We start from the raw sequence: 7,149 nt of genomic DNA on the forward strand, positions 1-7,149 counted from the left end.
GACACCCCCAAATGTCTTCCGTTGGTGCTTAAACTTTGCGTGGCCGCTTTATCTGACCCGAGGAACTTTCTATGTGATTTCCGGAGAATTTTGTTCCGGGACCCCGAAATTCCGAAAAACCGTGCATTATACACTTCAATTTCAGCCGTTCGGAAGGTCGTACCAGACCCTGTTTCTTTTTCTCTATGTTTTTCAATCACGCGTCCGAGCTCATTTCAAGAATTAACCTGTTCGATTTCTGTGACACCCTCATTTATTGCGGAAAAGTAAACACGTAATTCTACAGAAAAACTGACAGGATATGTTTGTAATTGGTTCAACTAATTAAAAACCTGTCATTTTTAAAACTTTTCTAAACCATTCACAAACATTTCCAGAAGGAGGATGCCAACACCTGCAAATGCTAACAGACTAATTTACATAACTATGCTAAAGCTGCGAGAATAAAGTGATACAAACCAAAGAAAAAGAGGGAGACATATGTCCCTAAAATGCATGTGACATAAAAAGGGTGTAAGGGTCACAATGAAATAAAACCAGTCTAGGTTCCAAGGTTACTTTGCTCGCTAGCTCGTCCATGTACCCCATATATGCATCACCTACCTGTCATTCGCATTTTATACAAATACGAAAGCCACAGTCAGTGGGGAGTAACTCCGAGTTCTCCCAGCCACGAAATGTCATAATTAATATAACATGTAAACATAAGAATATGAATACGAATCACACATAGCCTTAGCATATAGATGCTAGACAATCGTGCTTATCATTTGAACTACAATATAACAACACATAGTCCTAGCCAGTGAATACTAGACCGACTCAAGCTACACTATCATGTGAGTCAAATAACACACGGGAATCCAAACTCTATCAATCATAGCCGGCTTGCATCTCACCTTCTATGATTCATAGAATCACCATACAAGAAAGGGCAATATATCAAAGACAGGCATAAGTTCTTAGCACCGTCAATAGTCACTTTGTAACTCGAGTCTATACCACGAGGTAGGGAAGGTAATTGAACCGGTATCTTGGCTCGTGTTACTATTAAGAAAACATGGCCAAGAGACAACACAACCCTAGCCTAAAATGCTGCTTGAGACCTAGACATGCGGATACACACCACCGCACCCAAGACCCACAACTTTTTTTAAAACAAGTGAAGTGAGTACCCTAAGGACACCACCGAAGGGTTGGCTAGTACTTAAGCTGACCCCATACTATCAAAATAAGTACCTGAGGTCATGCCCCAACTTGGATATAAATCCACTAGTCAGGAACACAAAGGCTATCAAGCAGTGAACATATACTCGTCAGAGACTATAAAGACCTATCTATGATGAAGGCCGAAATACTCACCTAGGACCTAGTCACACTAGTCTAGTCCTTGAATACTTTAGCCCACACCACACAAGACTCACCACACAAGTCAAGTAAGACACCCACTTAACCTTAAGAGGGCAAAAAGTCCTACTTACCAACCTAAATGCTAACATTCTATCATGTGAAAGGACGATATTAACGAATTATCATTATATAAAATATGAGTCGGAAATATAATTATTTCAAATGAACTAAACTAGGCGCCTAAAGAAATCCATAACCACGACTCAGGGACCGTTTGGGCAGCCCTATTTCCGCCTCAATGACCACCTATGGCTAAGGCGCACTCACCCAAGCCATCGCCTAGGCGAGGCGAAAACCTTGATCCCAAACAACCACCATTATAACCCAAAATCAGCTGTGACCAACCAGTCCATAGGACGGGTTTATAACTTCAAACACAACTCAGCCCATTGAAAAGAAAACATGTAAACAGCTGGGGAAAGATCAATCGTATACAAAGGGATAGCTGTTTAAGCCAAATTCAATAATACAAAGCGATATCTTTCCGAGCGATAGTAGAAATTCAGTAATTTCTAATATTAAATGCGACATGGAGTAATTTGTTCACTATTCTCAAACCTGGAAGAGTTGGGAGCGTGAGACGTCGACACTTAAATAATTGTTAATACTTATCAGACCCATCAAAACAGAGACCGATTCGGTCCCTTTAACGGCTCCAAAGCCGAGTTCAAAAAATCGAATTTCCCACCCCGGAAAATCGTGTTATACCGTCACTCTTACGCCCAAAAAAAGATCCCGAAAGGCACCATTTTATCAGCAAAAACTGACTCAAAACAGTCCACTTTCCGTCTTAAAACAGTCCCGAAACTTACACCCAAATACTCTTAGCTGGGTTCCGATATGAAGCTTGGAAAACAACCCACCAAACGCAAGATAATCAACAGCTATTTTGAATATGTACTCCAACATTCATGTGACTATATATGACACTAAATAATCTTATCACCAAATATCACTTTCTGTCAACTTGGGCACTCCATTAAACGAAACTAAGTCCCCTGTCTCGCCATAAAATCGTTTAGGAGTAGAACATATAAAAGCTAGTATTATAAATAACAAATAAACATATAATCCCGAATAATAATAAAAATACTAGGATCGGTAAAATCGTGTTACCTTAAACGCCCCTTATTCTTCGAATAAATGGTCCACAAGGCACGAGCCTCACCCCGGGTCTTCGAATCCTTCATAAAAGGGCAAGAAAACGGAATAAAGAAGCTAAAAGACGACACTTTTATAAGACGGCGAAAGACGAAACCACTACAAAAAGGAGACTTTCTTACCTTAAAAGGAGGAGGAAGGAAAGGGGAAGAGAATGGTACAAAAATTACGGAATTTGGTTGAGAAATGGGCCGGGATCTGAGGTTTGAAGTGACGAAAATGGTGGATGTTGATGTCGTTTTTGGTTGATGAAACAATTGCTATTGTTTTGTTGTTCTTTGGTGATTCACGAAAAGGAAGGGAAAAGAAGGAGGGTAGGGTCGGGGTACAACAACAACAATAAAATAATAATAATAATAATAATGAGACACCAGCTAGCTTGCTAGCTATTAATTATACGTACGTTACTTCATCGTTAAGTAATTTCGTTCGTTTTTAAAACCGTCTCGAGTTAATAAAAATCGGTTTTTAGTAAAAGTTTCAGTAATAAAACGGAATTAATAATAAATAAATTTAATGGGTGAAAATAAAATAAACTCAGCTAGTTAACGGAAATAATACGATATCAGCTTGAATCGGAATTATTAGCGATTTTTACTAAATTAGCGGAGTTTAACGAAATTTGATAACTTAGCAAAATAACTCAAAATAGCTAATTGGATGACTTTTCCTAAATCCATTTTGAATCCACTAAGGGACGACTTTCATAAAGGACTCGTAAAAAGGAACGAAAATTATTAAATAAATAAACCCGAACTAACTCCAATAAACTCGAACTAACTTTAAATAAACTTATTAATGATTATTAAAATTAACGTATCGAATTATGATTAAATTAATTAATTAGCTAAGCATATATATATAAATCGTTAAATGATGTAATTAAATTCAAAATAGCAATTAAAAGAATTTTATCCAACTTAATAAAATACGGGGTGTTACAATTTCAGCCTCAAATAACGAGTTTTAACACATTTTTGACGATAATCCGAGTTTCGGCGAATGCTGGTTTGTGGATCACCGGCAACCCCAAATGTCTTCCGTTGGTGCTCAAACTTTGCGTGGCCGCTTTATCTGACCCGAGGAACTTTCTATGTGATTTCCGGAGAATTTTGTTCCGGGACCCCGGAATCCCAAAAAACCGTGTATTTATACACTTCAATTTCAGCCGTTCGGAAGGTCGTACCGGACCCTGTTTCTTTTTCTCCCTGTTTTTCAATCACGCTTCAATTTCAGCCGTTTGGAAGGTCGTACCGGACCCTATTTCTTTTTCTCCCTGTTTTTCAATCACGCGTCCGAGCTCATTTCAGGAATTAACCTGTTCGATTTCAGCCTCGAATAACGAGCTTTAACACATTTTTGACGATAATCCGGGTTTCGTCGAATGATGGTTAGTGGCACATCGGTACCCCCAAATGTCTTCCGTTGGTGCTCAAACTTTGCGTGGCCGCTTTATCTGACCCGAGGAACTTTCTATGTGATTTCCGGAGAATTTTGTTCGGGGACCCCGGAATCCCGAAAAACCGTGTATTATACACTTCAATTTCAGCCGTTCGGGAGGTCGACGGACCTGTTTCTTTTTCTCCTGTTTTTCAATCACGCGTCCGAGCTCAATTCAGGAATTAACCTGTTCGATTTCACCTCAAATAACGAGCTTTAACACATTTTTCACGATAATCCGAGTTTGGCGAATCTTTGGTTTTCGGCACACTAGCACCCCAAAATGTCTTCCGTTGGTGTTCAAACTTTGCTTGGCCGCTTTATCTGACCCGAGGAACTTTCTATGTGATTTCCGGAGAATTTTGTTCCGGGACCCCGGAATCACAAAAAACCGTGTATTATACACTTCAATTTAGTAGTTCGGAAGGTCGTCAGGACCACTGTTTCTTTTTCTCCTGTTTTTCAATCACGCTTCAATTTCAGCCGTTTGGAAGGTAAATCAGGACCCTATTTCTTTTTCTCCCTGTTTTTCAATCACGCGTCCGAGCTCATTTCAGGAATTAACCTGTTCGATTTCAGCCTCGAATAACGAGCTTTAACACATTTTTGACGATAATCCGGGTTTCGGCGAATGCTGGTTAGTGGCACATCGGCACCCCCAAATGTCTTCCGTTGGTGCTCAAACTTTGCGTGGCCGCTTTATCTCACCCGAGGAACTTTCTATGTGATTTCCGGAGAATTTTGTTCCGGGACCCTGGAATCCCGAAAAACCGTGTATTATACACTTCAATTTCAGCCGTTCGGAAGGTCGTACCGGACCCTGTTTCTTTTTCTCCCTGTTTTTCAATCACGCGTCCGAGCTCAATTCAGGAATTAACCTGTTCGATTTCAGCCTCAAATAACGAGCTTTAACACATTTTTCACGATAATCCGAGTTTCGGCGAATGCTGGTTTCTGGCACACTAGCACCCCAAAATGTCTTCCGTTGGTGCTCAAACTTTGCTTGGCCGCTTTATCTGACCCGAGGAACTTTCTATGTGATTTCCGGAGAATTTTGTTCCGGGAATCCGGAATCCCGAAAAACCGTGTATTATACACTTCAATTTCAGCCGTTCGGAAGGTCGTATCGGACCCTGTTTCTTTTTCTCCCTGTTTTTCAATCACGCGTGCAAGCTCATTTAAGGAATTAACCTGTTCGATTTCAGCCTCAAATAAAGAGCTTTAACACATTTTTCACGATAATCCGAGTTTCGGCGAATGCTGGTTTCTGGCACACTGGCACCCCCAAATGTCTTTCGTTGGTGCTCAAACTTTGCGTGGACGCTTTATCTGACCCGAGGAACTTTCAATGTGATTTCCGGAGAATTTTGCTCCGGGACCCCGGAATCCCGAAAAACCGTGTATTATACACTTCAATTTCAGCCGTTCGGGAGGTCGTATCGGACCCTGTTTCTTTTTCCCCCTGTTTTTCAATCACGCGTCCGAGCTCAATTCAGGAATTAACCTGTTCGATTTCAGCCTCAAATAACGAGCTTTAACACATTTTTCACGATAATCCGAGTTTCGGCGAATGCTGGTTTCTGGCACACTAGCACCCCAAAATGTCTTCCGTTGGTGCTCAAACTTTGCTTGGCCGCTTTATCTGACCCGAGGAACTTTCTATGTGATTTCCGGAGAATTTTGTTCCGGGACCCCGGAATCCCGAAAAACCGTGTATTATACACTTCAATTTCAGCCGTTCGGAAGGTCGTACCGGACCCTGTTTCTTTTTCTCCCTGTTTTTCAATCACGCGTCCGAGCTCAATTCAGGAATTAACCTATTCGATTTCAGCCTCAAATAACGAGCTTTAACACATTTTTCACGATAATCCGAGTTTCGGCGAATGCTGGTTTCTGGCACATTGGCACCCCCAAATGTCTTTCGTTGGTGCTCAAACTTTGCGTGGACGCTTTATCTGACCAAAGGAACTTTCAATGTGATTTCCGGAGAATTTTGCTCCGGGACCCTGGAATCCCGAAAAACCGTGCATTATACACTTCAATTTCAGCCGTTCGGAAGGTCGTACCAGACCCTGTTTCTTTTTCTCTATGTTTTTCTATCACGCGTCCGAGCTCATTTCAGGAATTAACCTGTTTGATTTCAGCCTCAATTAACGAGTTTAACACATTTTTGACGATAAACCGAGTTTCGGCGAATGCTGGTTTGTGGATCACCGGTAACCCCAAATGTCTTCCGTTGGTGCTCAAACTTTGCGTGGCCGCTTTATCTGACCCGAGGAACTTTCTATGAGATTTCCGGAGAATTTTGTTCCGGGACCCCGGAATCCCAAAAAACCGTGTATTATACACTTCAATTTCAGTCGTTCGGAAGGTCTTTCTGGACCCTGTTTCGTTTTCTCCCTGTTTTTCAATCACGCGTCCGAGCTCATTTCAGGAATTAACCTGTTCGATTTCAGCCTCAAATAACGAGTTTTAAAGCATTTTTAACGATAATCCGAGTTTCGGCGAATGCTGGTTTGTGGCACACCGACGCCCCCAAATGTCTTCCGTTGGTGCTCAAACTTTGCGTGGCCTCTTTATCTGACCCGAGGAACTTTCTATGTGATTTCCGGAGAATATTTTTCCGGGACCCTGAAATCCCGAAAAACCGTGTATTATACACTTCAATTTCAGCCGTTTGGAAGGTCGTACCGGACCCTGTTTCTTTTTCTCCCTGTTTTTCAATCACGCGTCCGATCTCATTTAAGGAATTAACCTGTTCGATTTCAGGCTCAAATAACGAGCTTTAAAGCATTTTTCACGATAATCCGAGTTAAATGAATCTTTGGTTTTAGGTACACAAGCACCCCAAATGTCTTCCGTTGGTGCTCAAACTTTGCGTGGCTGCTTTATCTGACCCGAGGAACTATCTATGTGATTTTCGGAGAATTTTTTCAGGGACGGAATTAGAAAAACCGTGCATTATACACTTCAATTTCGGCCGTTCGGAAGGTCGTACCGGACCACTGTTTCTTTTTCTCTATGTTTTTCAATCACGCGTCCGAGCTCATTTCAGAATTACCCTGTTCGATTTGAGCCTCAAATAACGAGTTTTAACACATTTTTGACGATAATCAGAGTTTCGGCGAATGATGGTTT

At 41.3% G+C, this 7,149-nt stretch overlaps 1 long non-coding RNA gene across 1 annotated transcript; it reads right to left on the reverse strand.

Annotated features, from left to right (window-relative positions):
- Nucleotides 1-245: 245 nt before the first annotated feature.
- Nucleotides 246-2,841, reverse strand: LOC141638014 (uncharacterized). The gene is made up of 3 exons (XR_012541972.1): nt 2,694-2,841; nt 2,527-2,594; nt 246-603 (listed from the first exon to the last, which is right to left on the reverse strand). It is a non-coding gene; the product is annotated as an uncharacterized LOC141638014 (long non-coding RNA).
- Nucleotides 2,842-7,149: the final 4,308 nt, after the last annotated feature.

This window comes from Silene latifolia, unplaced genomic scaffold (genome assembly GCF_048544455.1).
Source record: "Silene latifolia isolate original U9 population unplaced genomic scaffold, ASM4854445v1 scaffold_160, whole genome shotgun sequence".
NCBI classification, from domain to species: domain Eukaryota; kingdom Viridiplantae; phylum Streptophyta; class Magnoliopsida; order Caryophyllales; family Caryophyllaceae; genus Silene; species Silene latifolia.